We start from the raw sequence: 22,112 nt of genomic DNA on the forward strand, positions 1-22,112 counted from the left end.
ATATAGCGATCACACACAAGAGCACTTTGGGACATCGGAACACTAGTCATAGAAAGGGATGAGAAAAGGACTAGGAAGCTCCGACTATGGTCCTACAAACACTAACCCGAACGTGGTGGACTACGTCGGCCGTCAAGGCTATCACCACCTGAGACTACCACAACTATCCACGGGGTTGGGTGCAATCTCAGGTAACTCATAGTATAGACACCGCGTCTACACTATTAATTACTACTCTACTCACATATAATAACTAGTGGTGATTTCTACAGCTATAGTGGTGATTTCTGGATTTGTAGGTTCATACCATGAACAGGCATAGCTTATACTCATTTTTTTCTGCAAAACGTTAGTGGACACATACCCGAGGGAATAAAACAAATTTGCATTACGGGCTGTTGTCCATAACTTTTGTAGTTTTCCTCTATGCTAATGAAAGGATAGTTTTAGGATTTCTTTAGCATATATTTTATTTTTTATTAACAAACTTTATGTGTTGGCTGCATTCAAACACATGCATTCAAACTTTATGGATTTAGGGTTTACCGTCAACAACTCTCCAAGCTTAACCTTTGCTAGTCCCTTAGCAAAGTTAAACTCAACAATGGATTAGGAGTTGCTACTATGCTTTCACGCCTCAAAAGTACACATGCATTCAAACAAGAATTCTCTTCCAGATTAGAATAAACTAATCTAACTTTTAAACTTACCCATATTACCTTTAACTAAGGGGCTTCTCAGCCTTCACTTGGGTCTTTAGCAATTAAAAGATAGAACGATCAAGTCAAGCACTATGTCTCGAGTTCTTTGTCCCACCATTGTGTTAGAGATTTTATAAGTTTTTAAAATAAAACTCAGAGATTCCATTGTATGACACTCTCAAGTCTCTCAATATATGTGGTATTTGTGGATCCTTACCAAGGCAATAAAGATGTTGTGCCTTTTCCTCTTTCTACCACTAAGGCTTATGCAGAGTTCATAGGTAAGGAGAAAGCTAGAACATACTTGGAATGCATATATTGTAAAGTCAAACAATGGATTCAAAGAGAGTTGAGTCATACAGTCAAATCAAGATATGCATGTGTGTGGATATATGTGGTGGATATATATGGTGGCTAACCTATAATTCTATTTTGCTCCTTGAAAACATATCTCTCTTTTGAAACTTGGAAACATTTGCTAGAGAACAGGGGCTATCTTATTCATCACTCTTTTTTTAGGCGGGCATCTGAGTACCCATTGTTTTAAATATCTCGGACACTTTTGTGTCCATTTTTTCAACTTTTTTCCTTTTTTATGAATAACTTCTGCATAGCTAAAAGGTCCTAATGGCTAGAGGGGGGTGTGTGAATAGCCTAATAAAAATTTCTACAACAACACTTAACAAAATGGTTAGACAATTATGAGGTGAAGCAAGTGTAGCGCTAGCCTACTCAAAATGCAAGCCACCTACCACAATTCTAGTTTAGATAGTATCTATTCACACAATAGCTATGACACTACCCTATGTTAATGTGCTCTCAAAGGCTAACTAAAGAGCCACACCAACCAAGAATGCAAGCTCTCACAACTAGCTATACTAAAGAGCTTGACAACTAGTTTGCGGTAATGTAAAGAGAGTGATCAAGAAGATTATACCGCCGTGTAGATGAAGAAACCAATCAATCACAAGGATGAATAACAATGAAGACCAATCACCTCGGAATCAATGATGAACACAATGATTTTTTACCGAGGTTCACTTGCTTGCCGGCAAGCTAGTCCTCGTTGTGGCGATTCACTCACTTGGAGGTTCACGCGTTAATTGGCTTCACACGCCAAACCCTCAATAGGGTGCCGCACAACCAATACAAGATGAGGATCACACAAGCCACCAGCAATCCACTAGAGTACCTTTTGGCTCTTCGCCGGGGAAAGGTCAAGAACCCCTCACAATCACCACGATCGGAGCCAGAGACAATCACCACCCTCCGCTCAACGATCCTCGCTGCTCCAAGCCGTCTAGGTGGCGGCAACCACCAAGAGTAACAAGCAAAATCCATAGCGAAACACAAACACCAAGTGCCTCTAGATGCAAACACTCAAACAATGCACTTGGATTCTCTCCTAATCTCACAAAGATGATGAATCAATGATGGAGATGAGTGGGAGGGCTTTGGCTAAGCTCACAAGGTTGCTATGTCAATGAAAATGGCCAAAGATTGTGAGCTTGAGCCGGCTATGGGGCTTAAATAGAAGCCCCCATGAAATAGAGCCGTTATACCCCTTCACTAGGCATAACGCGGGGTGACCGGACGCTCCGGTCCAACTGACCGGACGCAGCACCAGACGCACCGGTCGTGAATACCGGACGCGTCTGGTAGCTCCTAGACTGCCATGTGTCTAGTTCAAAACAAGGTAGCCGTTGCAGCATACTTTCATGCGATCGGACGCTCAGACCGGACGCAGAACTACGAATGACCGGACGCTGAGCCACTGAGTCCAGTCGAGTCTAGTAAGCCACCAGGCCGACCGGATGCGTCTGTTAGAAAATGACCGGACGCTGAGCCTCAGCGTCCGGTGGAGTACAGTAAGCATCCTTGCTCGATCGGACGCGTTCGGTGATACCGGACCGGATGCTGCCAGCGTCCGATTGACTGTCCTGCCATATACTGCTTTTTCTGATTCACACCGGACGTGTCTGGTGTGGCGACCGGACAGTCCGGTCGCTGAGTTCATCGCCAAATACCAGACGTGTCCGGTCACATACCGAACGCGTCTAGTCACTCTATAACCAGCGTGATTAACTCCCTTTCAACTCTATCTTCTTTACCCTTGCTCAAATGTGCCAACCACCAAGTGTATCACCTCGTGCATATGTGTTAGCATATTTCCACAAACATTTTCAAGGATGTTAGCACTCCACTAGATCCTAAATGCATATGCAATGAGTTAGAGCATCATGTGGCACTTTGATAACCGCATTCCGATACAAGTTTCACCCCTCTTAATAGTACGGCTATCAAACCTAAATGTGATCACACTCTCTAAGTATCTTGATCACCAAAACAAAATAGCTCCTATGGTTTATACCTTTGCCTTGAGCTTTTTGTTTTTCTCTTTCTTCTTTCCAAGTCCAAGCACTTGATCATCATCATGGTATCATCATCATCATGCTATGATCTTCATTTGCTTCATCACTTGGAGTGTGCTACCTATCTCATGATCACTTGATAAACTAGGTTAGCACTTAGGGTTTCATCAATTCACCAAAACCAAACTAGAGCTTTCAATCTCCCCCTTTTTGGTAATTGATGACAACCCTTATACAAAGATATGAAATAAAATTCAATTGAATCCATGTTGCTTGCCCAAGCATATTTACCATGTGTAAAAAGATATGGACAAGTTTCATGAACTCTAAATGGTAGCAACTGCTCCCCCTACATATGTGCTAAGAGTTTGGATTGTAGCTTGCACATATGCTTAGATAGGAAATATAGGAGACAATATCTACCAAATGATGCTAAGGTATAAAAGATAGACCTTTGAAGCGTGATACCAATCGGAGTGCACCAATATACCATCCTTAACACCATGGTTAGCTCAATACCACTTGGAAATATTTGGAAATAAAATTTATCTAGTGATTTCATTTCATCATTCAATCTAACAACTAGCATACATCACACAAGCTTGGTTATTTTAAGTTTAGAACTTATGCCATGCAAGCAAACATATGAAATGCACATTCAAATGCACCATACAAGTTTATGAGCTTGCTCCCCCTACTTGTGTGCTCAAAATTTTAGTTGATCCCTTTCCTTTTTCACTTTTCTCCCCCTATGTCATATATCAAGTATATCTTTATGTTTCTCTCCCTTTATGATATTTCTTCCCCCTTTTCACTATCTTTGCTACTATCTTTGTTTCCCCTTTTGTCATCAGTGACCACAAAGGTTCAAAATATAGATAGTATTACTTGTAGGGTCGAGATTATCAATGTCAATCAATGAGGTGAGGATTATTTTCCCAAATTTGGTCCAATCTAGATCATTTGCCAAAGATATTTAACTCGGTTTGATCCAAGGACAAGCTTCTTCACACCTCCAAATAAGGGTTATCTTGTACCATGTTGAGTTAAATACTTAGAGCTCATTTTCTAGATCAAACACTAGGTTTACAAGCCCATAAACATGTCATATGCTATCACTAGATCAAATCAAGCATAGAAGTAATAGTGATATCATATAAACATCAAATTCATTTGATTTTTATGAATGAGCCTAATAAAATAGAACCACTTGAAAGGTCCTCATAAGATTGAAAATGTGACTAGATGATGTTGATGTTGAGGATGACCCCAAACCAACACACCAGCAGGGCCTTGGACGCCCAAAGAGGTTGCACACAACCTGCAACGCAGCAAGAATATGGCGTAATCGATCAAATCAATCTAAAGATCGATGAGACCGATGTAGAGCTTGTTCTTGGCCGGAAAAACTCCTAAACTTCTCTCAGGAAGACCCGTCAGGGAGGAGCACATGGAGGATCTCCTAGGACCAGCAAGGCCACCTAGGATGCCGCTGAATCTCGCCGGGAAACTCAACGAACAGCAAGAGGGGTTGAGAGAGGGGAATTAGGGCATAAGGAGTTGATAGATTAGTTTGTATGACGATTGGATAGATGGGAACTCAATCGGCCATGATCCTCTCATATATATAGAGGGGGGTGGTCTTATCCCAGTAGGAAACCTCTCCAAGCCTTATTTTCCAAGTTTCCCATGAGTTTGGAACAGTTTGGATCGGAATCCAAAAGGACAGATCTGAACATGATTTTCTGTCAGGTATGTCGGAAGTCCAGTCGGAAGTCCCGACTTGGGTCGGAACTTCCGACTTTTGTCGGAACTCCCGATGTAGGGATAACCCCAGACACTCGAGCAGATTTCTTCAGGCTTTTCGGAAGTCCCGACACACGTCGAAACTTCCGATAGTCGGAACTCCCGACTTGGGTCAGAACTCCCGACAACGAGGCATCTTTCCGAGGGCATAACTTCTTCATCCGGACTCCGAATTAGACATTCCATATATGTTTCTTGACCGTCTTGATGAAAGGAACGCAATGGTAAAGTCCGTTTCACATTTTGACAACTTCACAAAATGAATATTTTTTGTTGTCAACATATGCCCCCCTATTTTCAGGTGAATGATGCATAAACCTGAAAACACTTAATCAAATAAATTAAAACCAAACAACGACGATTCCCATCTCATCGGCTGCTCAGCGGCTAAGGGCGATGTATAAATCGGCCATTTTTTCTAAGGGCGATACACGTATCGGCCATTGTTTGGTGAGCACTTAGGCTTCTTGCCAAACACTTGGAAAGCACCTTTTCAAGTACCTCCCGTTGATTGCTCTTGTGAGACGTTCACCTTGCAATGTCTCTAGCACATATGAATTTCCGAATATAACTTTGACCACTTTGTAAGGACCTTCCCAATTCGGTGACCACTTGCCAAACTGATTGCTCTTTGATCCAATTGGTAGTATGGTTTTCCACACCAATTCTCCCACTTGGAAGGATTTGCTCCTGACTTTCTTGTTGTATGCTTTAGCAACTCGAGCTTTATCTTTCTCTATTTCCTTGAGAGCTTTTAATCTCACATCAGTCACCTCATCGATATTATCCATCATCAAATCATGATACACAACAGCTAATAAATCATTTTGTTTAGCAAGCCTGTATGCATCCAAATTCACTTCGACAGGCAACACGGCCTCTTGGCCATATACTAACTCAAAAGGAGTAACCTTTGTAGCACCTTGCCTTGAAATGCGATGTGCCCATAGAGCCTCAGACAAAACTTCATGCCATCTCCTTGGATTCTTCTCAATTTTCTTTTTGATGAGCTTGATCAAAGTCTTATTACTAGACTCAACTTGGCCATTGGCTTGAGCATAGTATGGAGATGAATTGAGTAACTTGATCTTATATAATTCGGCAAATTCCCTCACCTCTTTAGACACAAACGATGTCTATTGATCTGTAGTTAATGTTTGAGGGATGCCGAATCTATGAATAATATGCTCAGTAATGAACTTAATTACTTCCTTGTGTGTCATATTCTTCAAAGGAACTCCCTCGGTCCACTTAGTAAAGTAATCTGTAGAAACTAACACAAATCGGTGTCCCTTCAAAGATGAGGGATATATTTGGCCAATGAAGTCTAACCCCCAACCACAAAATGGCCATGGTTTGATGATAGGATGAAGCACAACAGCAGGCACAAGCTGAATATTTCCAAACTTCTGGCACTCTTCGCAACCTTTATAGTAGCGAAAACAATCGGCCATCATAGTAGGCCAATAGAAACCGGCTCTACGCAATAACCACTTCATCTTTGGGGCCGATTGATGTGTACCACAGATGCCTTCATGGACTTCTCCCATAGCCACTCTTGCCTGATCTGATCCCAAGCACTTAAGCAGCAAATCTTCGGCGGTTCTTTGATAGAGCTCATCATTATGCAATACATATTTGAAAGCGCTCCGCCGAATACTTTTATCAATTTTGGCACTTGGATCACGTAGATATCTCAACAAGGGAGTCCTCCAATCTTCTAAATCGGCCCCAACATCACTGGAAGTTATATCGGGCCGATTTGATAGCTTCTCAAGCGAATTGACCGGGTTGGTCATAGGGGAGTCGGCTGAACCAACTAGGCCGGTAGGCTTAGCCGATTTAGAGGTGTTGGCTTGGCCAACTAGGGCAGTCGGCTTAGCCAACTTGGCCACAACAGAAGAGTAGTCGGTTGAGCCAACTTGGTCAGTTGGCTGAGCCGACTGGTCTGTACCTACACAGAAAAAATTGAAATCTTCATGCATCGGCTGTTCTTGAATATGGAAATTATGTCCACTGACATCATAGCCAGATGCTTGCTGAGCTAACATGTTGGTCTTTTGATTTTCATGCCTCAGAATATGCTGAATTTGAAATTCGGCAAAATAATCAATAACATCAAGGCAAGCATCAAGACAAGCTCTTAGTGGTCCTTCTAAACATTGAAATTCACCAGCAACTTGCTGTACTACCAACAAAGAATCACCATAAGCTTCAACATGTTTTACTTCCATAGATCGCAACATGATCAACCCGAATAATAGAGCTTCATATTCGGTTTGATTGTTGGTACAAGAGAAATCTAATCGGCTTGACATTCCAATTTCAGCACCATTAGGAGAAATGAGAATAATACCAACACCTTGGCCATCTTTATAAACTGATCCATCAAAGTATAATTTCCATAGAGTAAAAGTAAGGTAATTGACTTCATCATCTAAATCAATACCATGCTCAACAATAAAATCAGCAAGAACTTGACCTCTTAATGTTTTCAATGGTTCAAAAGTCAAGTCATATTCTATTAGTGCGTATGCCCATTTGCCTATCCTTCCATGAAGAATTGGACGATATAACATGTGCTTTATCACATCGGCCTGGCAAGCAACAACACATGTACTAGACAAAAGATAATGTCTCATCTTCGCACAAGCATAGTACAGTGATGAGCATAATTTTTCTATATGGGCATACCTTGTCTCGGGATCAAAAAGACGGCGACCAAGATAAGCAATCACATATTCTTTACCTTCGCCTTCTTGAGTCAAAACTGCCCCGATTACCTTCTCTTCGGCAGCAATATATAACTTGAAAGGAACTCCTCTCCTAGGTGCACGAAGAACCGGTGGTGTTGACAAATATTCCTTTATCTTTTTCAAATGACTCTTGTTGTTTTGCCCCCCCAAGTGAATTCAGATTCATCCTTCAGCTTCAATATAGGGGTGAAAGGAATAATTTTCCTAGACAAGTTAGCAATAAATCTTCTCAAGTAGTTCACTTTTCCCAAGAACTTTTGCAAGTCCTTCTTGCACGTAGGTGCCTTAACTTCCTTGATCTTTTCTATCCTCTTGGGATCAACCTCTATGCCCTTATCATGAATTATGAAGCCTAAAAACTTTCCAGCCGATACCCCAAAAGCACATTTGAGTGGGTTCATCTTCAATCCATAATGGCGCATCCTCTCAAAAGCAAGACGCAAATCGGCCAAATGAGATTTATGGGTGGCCGATTTTATCACAATATCATCAATGTACACCTCCATAATCACCCCAATTAAATCATGGAAAATCAAATTCATAGATCTTTGATAAGTAGCACCTGCATTCTTTAGCCCAAATGTCATCACAACCCACTCAAAAAGACCAACAAACCCAGGACATATGAAGGCCGTCTTAGACATATCTTCCTCGGCCATGAAAATCTGATTATAACCGGCATTACCATCAAGAAAGCTAATAACCCGGTGTCCTGAAGCATCATTGATAAGCATATCGGCTATAGGCATAGGATACTCATCTTTCGGAGTAGCTCTATTTAGATCTCTAAAATCAATACATACTCTGATCTTCCCAGAATCCTTCTTCTCAACAGGCACAATATTAGAGACCCACTCTGCATACCTACATGGCTATATAAACCCCGCTTGCAACAGTCGATTAATCTCTTCTTTAATCCTATCATAAATTGTAGAATTAAATCGACGGGGTTTTTGCTTGAAAGGCCTGGATCCTTTCTTAATAGGGAGTCGATGCTCAACAAGCTCTCGGCTCAATCCAGGCATCTCTGTATAATCCCATGCAAAACAATCAACAAATTCCTTGAGAAGCATGATTAACTCAACTTTGTAATCGACTTCCAAATTTTGATTAATAAACGTCGGCCGGGGCATAGAGCCATCCCCAATATCAACTTGTTCCAAAAGGTCGACCGACATAAAACCTTGGCCCAACTTATCGAGCTCATCAAAATCATTAATAGCCTCACAGGCATCGGTCTTATTAGCCCGATACTGTTCAACACGATGTTTTAACCATTCAACGTTAGCATCCATTACAATAATGATTACATGATGATATTGAGCCGATTATCAATCGACTTCAAGGACACAGGAACAAAACCTTGCCTGGTAACACTAATAAATTCAAAACTAGAAAGATCTCTACCAGATAAGCAAGCAATAGCATCATGCCCCCCGAGTGTAGGAGCATCGGCTGCAGCAACATCAGCTGATGAATCTGAATGCATGACCTCAACAGCATCTCCCACCCATTGGATGAGAAATTGGTGCAAGCTAGATGGCACGCAACGATTGGCATGGATCTAATCACACCCAAGTATCAAGTTATAGCTACCTTGCACGTCGGCGACGAAGAACGCCATGGCCAAAGTCTTGCTTCCAATGGTGAGCTCCATGTTAGCAACTCCTCTGGCCAGAATGGGAGCACCTCCTCCAACACCGCTGATCGTCATGTTGGTCTTGATCAGCTCCTCATCAGTGCCACCAAGCTTCTTGTAAAGCGGATACGACATCAAGTTCACTATCGCCCCACTGTCCACTAACATGCTATGGACCGGTGTGCCATTGATATAACCCTTCACATGTAGAGGCTTGAGATGGTTGATGGAGTCATCTGGTTTCTAAAATACAGCGCTTTCCGTTGCAAAATTAAATTCTACTGCCGTGGAGTCATCTGCCACGATGTAGTAATCATCAGATAAAACAACTACATTGACCTCCACTCTCTCTGGAGTAGGCTCATAGTCAACCATCTCCTCGTTGGGAACCTCAGGAACCTCCATGCCAACCAGAGCAGCAACAGTAGTAGCAAAATCATCAGAGGATACCTCAGAGGCACCCAGGACAGCAGGAGTCAGCTTAGCTGACTCAGAAGTTGACTTAGTTGACTCTGGACCTTCTGAAGCAGTAAGGGCAGGCAAAGTCGGCTCAGCCGACTAAGGAGTCGGCTTAGCTGATTGGCTCAACATAGGAGTTCGCTTAGATGACTCTAGAGTCGACTTAGCCGACTGGCCGGTAGCAGTAGTGGCGTTTCGAACTTTTGGAGGGATTTCAACCTGTACAGGGTTGAGGATTTCATTCTCCATCTTGGCAAGCTTCTCCCTCTTCTGTTGCTTATGTCGGGCACGCTGCAATTTGCGCCGTTGAGTTTTATTCAACCCACGAGGACACCATACGGGTTGCCGGTACTTGGAATCTCCTTCGGCACGTTTCTTCTCTTCAATTCCAAAAACATCTTTAGGATCTTTGTCTTGCTTAGATGCCGGAATTTCTTTGATTACAATTGGCCCATCATGATTAGTGATGGGAGCTTCCATGGAGCCGATTGTGATAACCGATTGAGGCCTAGCTCTTGGTGGGGGAACGATGGGAATCTCAACCTTCTTAGGCACATAAACTTGCTACATTGGTGCCTTTCCCGACTCTTGTGGAGTCAAAGTCCTAGAGGTAATCACACGATCTTGACTTGTACTGCTAGAGCTCGATTGACAATTGTTCAATCGGCTAAAGACGAAGGGTCTTGGAATTGAACCAGCAGGATCTCCCCACCTTTGTTGGCTATGCAGGGTGCTGTCAGAGGATACGACACCCAAACTCCATAAGGACCCCATTGCGGTGTAACCGGAGGTGGAATCGGGGGACCCCAGCGAGAAACACGAGGAACAACTCTCTAAGACGGAGCTGTTGGTTGCACCACCGCCAATTACTTGATCTTGTCACCTTCCCGCTTAGGCGGAGTAGACTCTCTCTTTTTAAACGGCCGATTCTAGGAATCGGCCTTTTGTTGCTGATACTTGGCCATGAGCCTGTCAAAGGTGTATTGCTTCTTCACGAACTCTCCTTGGTTCTTCTTCTCATTCATCTTCTAGGTGCCAATCTTCGGTCGTTGTGGAACAAATATACGCAAAACATGAACACCGAAGGCGCCGAAGCTATTGGAACCAGGAGAGTTGGCTAAGCTGACTGGCACAGTCGGTTTAGCTGACTTGGCTGAGGTGGTGGTAGAGTCAGCTATGCCGACTCCTTGAGTCGGTTGAGCCGACTGGCCCTACTGTGTGCTGGAGTCGGCTTGGCCAACTAGTGGAGTTGGCCTAGCCGGCCTCTGCTGTGCCGCCGTTGTTTCATACCACCGCTGCCTTTTCAAATATTGCATTGATCCGACGGTGATCTTCAACTTGTTCTTGCCTTCATCATCCTTCTCAAGCACCACTTTGCGCCCCGAATTTGTTTCGACATTCGGTGCTACACGTGGTTCACCGATAATCATGTTCTTGCCTTGGGCTTTATCGGCTTGCTCTGGACGAATCAAAACAGCGGTCACCCCTGCTTCAACCATGTGCATCGGAAAAGGGGTCTTATCAACTTGCATTTTAGTAAGACTCAATCATCCCTCATTAAGGGCCGATTGGACCTGCCGACGAAAAACATTGCAATCATTAGTGGCATGAGAAAAGAATTATGATATTTGCAATAAGCCCTTCTCTTTAACTCATCAGCTGAAGGCAATGTATAATTGATTCTAATATAATCGAATTTCAACAATTCATCAAAGATTTGGTCACATTTAGAGAAATCAAAAGTAAATTTCATTTCCTCATTCCAATTTTTATGAATCGGCTTGAGAGAAGGACAAGTAACCAATTTATTCTCTGCTGGCCATTTAATTTTAGCAGCTAAACATTCTTTATTATCATCATCAGAATCATCAGAATAATCACCGACAAAATGCACATTATGACGATGAGATTTATAAGCATCACGAGACTCTTTAAAGCACGATTCAATTGAAACGGCCTTTTGCATAAGTTGATTAAAATTGTGAAACTCATAATGGTCAAGCTTTTCTATAATACAAGAACATAAACCAGCAAAGCATAAATCAGTTAAATCTCTTTTAGAAATATTTAAATGGAAACATCGGTTCTTAATCTCTCTAAATCATTTGAAAAAATCATGGACGGACTCATCACGCCCTTGATGAACCGATGCAAGATGAGACAATCTTGTTTCATGAGCACCGCTATAAAAGTGATTATGAAAATTCTCTTCTAATTCAGCCCATGAACCAATAGAACAAGATGGTAATGAAGTAAACCATGCAAAAGCTGTGCTAGTAAGAGATAAAGGAAAATTACGAACTTTCATAAAATCATAAGCACTAGCCTCACCCAATTGTGCAAGAAACATGCTAATATGCTCCGTGGTTGATTTACTATCATCGCCACTAAATTTCTAAAAGTCAGGTACCCTCCACCCATCAGGTGCTTTCATGAAATCATAAGTAGAAGGGTACGGCTTTTGATAAGTATTCCTACTAGATTTAAGTTGCACTCCTAAACTACTCTCAAGAGATTTAGCCAATTCATCCTTAAACCGATTCAAAGCATCATCAAAATCAGTAGTAGGAGCATTAGGAGTAACATTAAATGTAGGAATTTGGCTAGGTGACTTCGATGGGTTTGGTAAAACATTATGCCCCACTGAAGCTCTATTTGTTGATGCTCCATAATCAGTTCGAAGAGCTCGACCTGAACTTTGTGCACCAACACCTGTATGTGTAGATGTGCTAGCACCAGGTTGACTAGCCTTATCGGTTTCAGATGTCGAAGGGGCCGATTGAAATTGGCTAGCGGAAGCATGAGAGGTTTGATTTTCATAAAAATTCAAAGGCATACTGAACTGAGGTTGCTACATGGCACCCGATTGATCACAATCGGTTGTCTTGCCCTCTAACTTATCCATACGTGCTTGAAGTAGATTAGAAAGATGCTGAAGGTTCTTACTATGCAATTTTCTTTCATCTATCAACATATGAGCAAAATTGGCATGAGTAGGATAAGCATCAATATTTACCTCCTCGTCATACTTAGCTTTTCCGTTGCCCTTCTCCTTGGTGCCTGAAGATTTGGAAGCGGTAGCATCGCCGTAGGAGGGTTCACGGAACTGAGTGACCTTGTCGTACTGATTCTTGGTGCAGCTCTCTAAGAAAGCCTTGACATCGGCATCGAGCTTGGCCTGAAGTTTCTGCCGCAACTCACCTGGAAGCTCGTCCATGGATTGAGGAAAGATCATGTTAGCCTCATTGAAGGGGCTGGTCTTGTCACCCTTGTCGGTGGCAGCACCATCGTTGCCTCCTATGTTGCTAGTAGATTGATTCTTGATTCGCTTCGCTGTTCCCCAGCGGAGTCACCAAAAAGTATGTTGACGTTGAGGATGACCCCAAACCAACACACCAGCAGGGCCTTGGATGCCCAAAGAGGTTGCACACAACCTGCAACGCAGCAAGAACACGACGTAATCGATCAAACCAATCTAAAGATCGGTGAGACCGATGTAGAGCTTGTTCTTGGCCGGAAAAACTCCTAAACTTCTCCCAGGAAGACCTGTCAGGGAGGAGCACGAGGAGGATCTCCTAGGACCAGCAAGGCCGCCTAGGATGCCGCTGAATCTCGCCGGGAAACTCAACGAACAGCAAGAGGGGTTGAGAGAGGGGAATTAGGGCATAAGGAGTTGATAGATTGGTTTGTATGACGATTGGATATATGGGAACTCAATCGGCCATGATCCTCTCATATATATAGAGGGGGGTGGTCTTATCCCAGTAGGAAACCTCTCCAAGTCTTATTTTCTAAGTTTCCCATGAGTTTGGAATAGTTTGGATTGGAATCCAAAAGGCCAGATCCGAATAGGATTTTCTGTCAGGTATGTCGAAAGTCCAGTCGGAAGTCCTGACTTGGGTCGGAAGTCTCGACTTGGGTCGAAACTCCCGATAGTCAGAACTTCTAACTTTTGTCGGAACTCCCGACGTAGGGATAACCCCAGACACCCGAGCAAATTTCTTCAGGCTTCCCGGAAGTCCCGACACATGTCGGAACTTCCGACAGTCGGAACTCCCGACTTGGGTCGGAACTCCCGACAACGAGGCATCTTTCCAAGGGCATAACTTCTTCATCCGGACTCCGAATTAGACATTCCATATATGTTTCTTGACCGTCTCGACGAGAGGAACGCAATGGTGAAGTCCGTTTCACATTTTGACAACTTCACAAAATGAACATTTTTTGTTGTCAACAGATGCACTAACCATGTCCTTAGCAAAGATGTATGTCTTGCCAATCAACTTTTACCTTGGATTGCTCGAAGGAGAGGCATGTCATGTAAATGGAGGTGCATCAACACATATTTGAGAAATCCAATATGTTCAACTCATTCCTTAGCTTGCAAAACCTTTTCTCATCCAATGGCTTAGTGAATATGTTGGCAAGTTGATATTCGGTGCCTACACTCTCAATGCAAATGTCCCCTTTTTGTTGGTGATCTCTTATGAAGTGGTGGCGGACATCAATGTGCTTTGTTCTTGCATATTGAACCGGATTGTTGGTTAGCTTGATTGCACTCTCATTGTCACATAGCAATGGCACTTTCTTGAACTTGATTCCAAAGTCACTCAAAGTGGCCTTCATCCAAAGTACTTGTGCACAACAACTACCGGCGGATATGTATTCAGCTTCGGCGGTTGATAATGCAACACTATTTTGCTTGTTTGATGACCATGAACCAAGTGATCTTCCCAACAATTGACATGTGCCCGAGGTGCTCTTCCTTTCAACCTTGCATCCCACATAGTCTGAGTCGGAGTAACCAACTAGCTCAAACTTTGCTCCTTTGGGATACCACAAACCAACATTTGGTGTATGCTTCAAGTACCTCAATATTCTCTTTGTAGCCTTCAAATGACTTTCTCTTGGTGAGGCTTGAAATCTTGCACACATGCATACACTAAACATGACATCCGGTCTTGATGCGGTCACATAGAGTAGGCTTCCAATCATAGACCGATACAACTTTTGATCCACCATATTTCCACTTGCATCACTATCCAAGTTGCCATTGGTTCCCATTGGTGTGCTAATGACTTTGCTATCACACATGCCAAACTTTTTGATCATGTTCTTGATGTACTTGCCTTGACTCACAAATGTACCATTCTTCAATTGCTTGATTTGAAGACCAAGGAAGTAACTTAACTCTCCAATCATGGACATCTCAAACTCATTAGCCATCATCTTTCCAAACTCATCATAAAAGTCTTGATTGGTTGATCCAAATATGATGTCATCTACATAGATTTACAATACAAATAGATCTTTTCCAATCTTCTTAATGAAAAGAGTGGTGTCAACCTTGCCCATTGTGAACCCTTTAGAGAGTAAGAAATCCCTCAATCTCTCATACCATGCTCTAGGTGCTTGCTTCAAGCCATACAATACCTTCTTCAACTTGTACACATGGTTGGGCTTCTTGTTATCTTCAAAACCAGGAGGTTGCTCAACATATACTTCTTCATTGATGTAGCCATTGAGAAATGCACTCTTGACATCCATTTGATAGAGCTTAATGTTGTGGGCACAAGCATAGGCTAGCAAGATTCTAATTGCTTCCAATCTAGCAACTGGGGCATATGTTTCTCCAAAGTCAAGACCTTCAACTTGTGTATAGCCTTGTGCTACTAATCTTGCTTTGTTCCTTACAACTATCCCATCTTGATCTTGCTTGTTTCTAAAGACCCATTTGGTTCTAATCACATTGTGTCCCTTTGGTCTTTCTACCAACTCCCATACTTGATTTCTTGTGAAGTTATTCAATTCTTCATGCATAACATTCACCCAATCAACATCCTTTAATGCTTCATCTATCTTTTTTGGTTCAATGGATGACACAAATAAGAAATGCTCACAAAATGATACCAATCTTGATCTTGTTTGTACACCTCTAGAAATATCACCAATGATAGTGTCCAATGGATGATCCCTTGCAACATTGGTTGGTTGGAGGATTGGAACTTGATTGCTTGCACTTGCTTGATCATTGGGTTGAGATGATGTACTAGCCACTTGATCTTGTTCATTGTCATGAGAGCCACTTGCACTAACTTGATTTGTATCATCTTGCACATTTGAGTTAGAGAGCACTTGCACTTGATCATCTTCATCACCATTCACTTGCCTAGGCCTCAATTCACCAATATCTATGTTCTTCATGGCATTTGAAAGTTGAATGCCTCTAACATCTTCCAAGTTCTCATTCTCTACTTATGAACCCTTGGTTTCATCAAATTCAACATCATGAACTTCCTCAAGAGTACCACTATCCAAATTCCAAACCCTATATGCTTTGCTTGTAGTGGAGTAACCAAGTAGAAATCCTTCATCACATTTCTTGTCAAACTTGCCCAATCTAGTGCCTTTCTTCAAGATATAGCATTTGCAACCAAAAACCCGAAAATATGCAATGTTGGGCTTTCTACCATTCAAGAGCTCATATGGTGTCTTCTCTTTCAATCGGTGACAATAGAGGCGGTTGCTACAATAGCAAGCCATGTTGATAGCTTTGGCCCAAAAAGATTGACTCACATTGTACTCACTAAGCATAGACCTTGCCATATCAATAAGTGTTCTATTCTTCTTCTCAACAAGGCCATTTGATTGTGGAGTGTACTTAGCCAAGAATTGATGTCTAATTCCAAATTCATCACACAACTCATCAATTCTAGTGTTCTTAAACTCACTACCATTGTCACTTCTAACTCTCTTGATGGTTGTTTCAAACTCATTGTGAATGCCCTTGACAAATGATTTGAATGTTGCAAACACATCACTTTTGTCCACTAGAAAGAATACCCATGTGTATCTAGTATAGTCATCCACTATCACAAAGCCATATTTGTTTCCACCGATACTAGTGTTTTGTGTTGGCCCAAACAAATCCATATGCAATAACTCAAATGCTTTACTAGTGCTCATCTTGCTTTTCTTAGGATGGGTGTTTCCAACTTGTTTGTCGGCTTGACAAGAGCTACAAAGCTTATCCTTTTCAAACACAACATCTTTTAAGCCTTTAACTAAGTCATGCTTAACCAATCTATTCAATTGTTTCATTCCAATATGACCAAGCCTTCTATGCCATAACCAACCCATGCTAGATTTAGTGAACAAGCATGTAGATAATTTAGCTTCACTAGCATTGAAATCAACCAAGTATAGATTCTCATATCTAAAACCTTTGAAGATCAAATTAGAGCCATCTACACTTATGATCTCTACATCATCTACCCAAATATGCATTTGAATCCAAGATCACACAATTGTGCCACGGATAGCAAATTGAAGTTCAAGCTCTCTACTAGCAACACATTGGATATGCTCATGTCATTTGATATTGCAATCTTACCAAGCCCTTTGACCTTGCCTTTGCCATTGTCACCAAATAAGATACTATCATAACCATCATTGCCATTGGTGTTGATTGAGTTGAACATTCTTGCATCACCGGTCATGGGTTGAGTGCACCCACTATCAAGAACCCAATGCCTTCCTCCGGCTTTGTAATTGACCTACAAAAGAAGATCAATTTTTTTAGGTACCCAAACTTGCTTGGGTCCTTGAAGGTTAGTCACTAAGCTCTTTGGTACCCAAATGACTTTCTTCTTTGAGCCCATCCATGGTTTACCAATGAACTTAGCCTTCACACCATTTATACCCTTAGTAAGCATATAGCATGAATCAAGCTTAAGGCAGGATACATTAGCATTTTTGCTCTTGTTGGTGCATTCATGCTCTTTATGACCAACTTGCTTGCAACTAGTGCAAAGCCGACCATTGTTCTTCACAAAACTAGTCTTGTGAGGAGCAAAGGCCACTTTGCCTTTTTTGGGGGTATAGCCCAATCCCTCTTTGTAGAGAGAAGCTCTTTGGCTACCCAAGCACATAAGCAAGCGGTCCTCACCACCATAAGCCTTAGCTAAGGTGTAAGTGAGCTTAGTGACCTCCTTCTTGAGGTTCTCATTCTCAACCACTAGTGAGGTATCACAAGTGAGACCATCACTACTAGATGAGGTAGAAGTGGAAGTGCTACAAGAAGGGTTAGTAGGAGCAACAATGATAGGCATAGATAGTGATTCATTAATTATATCACAAGTTAAACCTACATTGCAAGTTTTAACATGCTTCTTTTTATTTTGCTCATCAAGCAAAGAGGAATGAGCCTTTTCAAGCTTTTTGTGGGCTTTGCCAAGCTTCTCATTGGCTTCCTCTAGCCTCTCATGAGATGCATTGAGCTCATCAAAGGCTTGCTTAAGGTCTTTTAGTTCCTTACGCAAGCTTTTGCATTCCCTTCTCTTGATGTCAAAGTGTTCTCTAGCATCTTCTAGCATGTCAAATAATTCATCTTTAGTGGGTTCATCATTATCACTATCACTATCACTATCATTTTTATTTTCATGTTCATTTTCATCATCATGTTCTTCATCACTTTCATCATCACAAGATTCTACCTTAGTGGCCTTAGCCATGAAGCATGATGAAGATTCGAAGAGAGAAGGCTTCTCATTGATGGCAATGCTTGCAAGAACCTTCTTCTTGGTGGTCTTGTTATCATCACTATCATCATCATCATCACTTGAGGAGGCATCACTACCCCAAGTGACTACATATGAACCACCCTTCTTATTGAATGCCATCTTGTCCTTCTTCTCTTTCTTTTCTTTCTTGTCCTTCTTCTTGTTCTTCTTGTTGTCATCATCATTGTCACTATTGTATGGGCATTGAGCAACAAGATGATCTTTGCTTCCACACTTGAAGCACCTTCTTGACTCTTCTTTGTTCTTGGATGAAGACTTCTTTCTTCTAGCACGGTAGCCCTTCTTCACCATGAACTTGTCAAATCTCTTGACAAATAGAGCCATCTTCTCATCATCATCATCATCATCCCATGATTCATCTTCTTCACTTGATGTTTCATGCTTTGCTTTGCCCTTGGATGATGTGGCTTTGAATGCCACGCTCTTCTTCTTCTCATCCTTCTTCTCATCTTTCTTCTCCTTTTCTTCCTTCTCATCATCATCTCTATATGTATCATTGGTCATTATATCTCCCAACACTTGGTTTGGTGTCATAGTGTCCAAACCACTCCTCACTAGAATAGTGACCAATGTACCAAATCTTGAAGGTAAGCATCTCAAGAACTTATGGGAGAAGTCCTTGTCCTTCAGCTCTTCTCCAAGTGCTTTGAGATCATTGACAAGCACTTGAAGCCTATGAAACATCTCCGGCACACTCTCATCCTCCTTCATCTTGAAGCTTGCAAACTTCTCCTTGAGAATGTAAGCCTTTGCACCCTTCACGGCTTGAGTGCCCTCGAATGATTCTTCCAACTTCTTCCAAGCCTCATGAGCCATCTCAATATTCTTGATTTGCTCAAATGTTCTCTCATCAATTGCATCATGAATAGCACTTAGAGCAATGTCATTATTTTGGAGAAGTACTTCTTCGGCCGCGGTGGGATTCTCCAGATCACCAATCTCAATTTTTGTTTCTACCACCTTCCACACCTTTTTATTGATTGACTTGATGTGTGTGGTCATCTTTGACTTCCAATAAGGATAATTTGTTCCATCAAATTGGGGTGGCTTCTTGGTGTTGTTGATTTGAGCCATTTTAACACCGAAGGTTGTTAAGCCTCAAATAACGGTGACCTTGGCTCCGATACCACTTGAAAGGTCCTAATGGCTAGAGGGGGGGGGTGAATAGCCTAATAAAAATTTCTACTACAACACTTAACAAAATGGTTAGACAATTATGAGGCGAAGCAAGTGTAGCGCTAGCCTACTCAAAATGCAAGCCACCTACCATAATTCTAGTTTAGATAGTATCTATTCACACAATAGCTATGACACTACAAGATTTTCGGTCTACTGCAACGCCAAAAAAGTGTAGCAAAAGACCCAAAAATGGTAGCCATAGTAATTTTGCTACCAATTTTTTTTGGTTAAATGTCGTTGCACTTGTAAGGGTAGCAATAGCATAATGCAATGGGTTACATTTTAGTTGCGACACACAGCCCCTCTATTGCAACACTTTTGATGCTTTTGCAACACCTGGTGAGTGTTGTAATAAAAGCAATTGCAACCACTATGGGTGTGGTAATAGTATCAATTGCAACGAACTAGGTGTTGCTAGCGATACGTATTGCGACACGCTGGTCGTGTAGCAACACAATGCAAGCGCAACGCAACACAGGTGTTGCAATCGTGGTTATTGCTACGCAGAGAAAGCATTGCAATAGAGGTTCTCTATTGCCACGTCGCCTAAATGGTTGCTATAGGTGGCTTAGGTTATTGCAACATCTCTTTAGGTTGGTTGCTATAGAGAGGTCGTATATTGCCACGTTTCTGAATGGTTGCTATAGATGGCATAGGCTATTGCCACGTTACTTAGGTTGGTTGCTATAGACAGGTCATCTATTGCCACGTTACTAACTATCTGGTTGCTATAGGTAGATTCCTCTATTGCCACCGTCATCTTTTTGTAGTTGCACGAGATAGTTTCTCTATTGCCACGATTATCATACCTATTGCCACGACTAAATGTGGTTGTTATATGTGCCATCATATATTGCAACGCCAGATTAATATATTAATAATTCATGTTGCGACACTTTGTTTGGTAGCTTAAATTAATAATCGCAAAACGACAAATACATAATGAAGGAAGCATCGACATCCATTAAAACGAAATATAATTTGTTCATACAAAATCTTTAACAAAACACACCGAGTGTCAAACTAAATGAGAGCACAAGTAGATAGCTTAACACATAATAATGTGTTAAGCACAGACAACTGTTTGAACTCATTCGAATCAAAAGACTAATGTCTACTGTAGCAGCGAAGGTTCCCTTGATATGTATGTTGGCCATCATCCCACCATTCATCTGTTCAAGCTGACGCCTATGTTCTTGCCTCTCAGCTTCCCTTTCAACTTCTTGAGCTTCTAGTCTATCTTGCAGCCATCCAAACGATTCAATGAGGGCTTCCTCCTGTTGCAGTTTGCAATAATTCAGTTTCACACCAACTCTCAAATTCTCATTAAACTTCACATAGTGAAGCACAAGCAGTAATAATTCAGTAATGCTCACATGATTGAATGTTCACAAAAATACATGTAAGAATGTTCACGGTTCTAAGAAAATGGAGATATGTACCTGTAGCTTGCCAGCTAAGATTGCAATTAGCGTTAGTAGCTTGTCATGATCTGCACATTTAAACCAAATTCAGAAATCAGGGTTTTGTGGGATTTTGATATGCATATTTAATTTAGTGACTATGAAAATGGATGAACTGGATGAAACATCACAAGTCAATACTACATCAGACTCATTACGAGTAAGCTTAAAAAAAGAATTGTCAAAGATTCAAAAAAGAAATGTCATCTATTTATCAGTAAGCTTTGAAACTAATTAAATAGTTCAAACAGACTGTGCAATGAAGCAAATAGAAAGATGACTGCATACCTCCATTCAGCTATTCTACAAGTCCAACAAGATCTCAATGAAAATATGTAAAGAGCTTACTATCCTCAATAGAAAGATGACTGTATATCTCCATTCAGCTATCACAAAAATAGGAGTATGTATAGTATCTCACCTTCTTCTAAGATTTTTGCTGCCTTTAGGAACCTTCTCATGTGACAATAGAGTCAGCACTGACATTGAAATTGAGTGTTTGCATCAAAGTCAAGACCAGCATGTTCAGGCTGGGTCAAAGCACTATCCTCCTCTCCTGCAGAAATTTAAATAGGCGTGAAATTTCAATGTTGCAATGACATTACAAATGCTAACAGATATCTAGACGAGTGTTCTTATAGGCATTTAATCAAATAATTCAAGTATTCCTGCATTGATTACAATACGTGGCTCAAGCAAGCAAGCGAAAAACTTCAGCATAGTTCTGTTCCATGATTAGTAGCATGCACTGACCTCAATCGACAGGTGCAGAGGTTCAGCATCTGGCCGTCCTTGCTCGACACCAGCATCTATAGGAGCCTAAGGATCTCGACGCACCCTGCAGGAGAGACGAGATGATGTGGGGAGCCGAGGACCTACACAGCACGAGCGGACAGAGAAGGTGTACCTGATTATGCTCGTCGTCCTCGTTGCCCTCGCATCTGGCCGTCCTTTCTCGACACCGCCTAGCACGGGGGCAGCGCGCTGCCGCTGGATCTGCCGTGGGAGGCACCTCCTCCATGGTCGGATCCCCCACAGCCTTCGTGCCACCTGTTACCACCTCCTCCACGGCCAGGCGTGCCGGATCTGCCGCGCGCGAGAAGCCGACGAAGCGCCAGCCACCGGCCGCCGCCGCCCAGTAGATTCGGTAGATGC

At 42.0% G+C, this 22,112-nt stretch overlaps 1 long non-coding RNA gene across 1 annotated transcript; it reads right to left on the reverse strand.

Annotated features, from left to right (window-relative positions):
* Positions 1 to 20,718: 20,718 nt before the first annotated feature.
* LOC136510020 (uncharacterized) lies at positions 20,719 to 21,486 on the reverse strand. The gene is made up of 3 exons (XR_010772590.1): positions 21,379 to 21,486; positions 20,937 to 20,986; positions 20,719 to 20,771 (listed from the first exon to the last, which is right to left on the reverse strand). It is a non-coding gene; the product is annotated as an uncharacterized lncRNA (long non-coding RNA).
* Positions 21,487 to 22,112: the final 626 nt, after the last annotated feature.

Source organism: Miscanthus floridulus, chromosome 1 (genome assembly GCF_019320115.1).
Source record: "Miscanthus floridulus cultivar M001 chromosome 1, ASM1932011v1, whole genome shotgun sequence".
Classification (NCBI taxonomy): Eukaryota; Viridiplantae; Streptophyta; class Magnoliopsida; order Poales; family Poaceae; genus Miscanthus; species Miscanthus floridulus.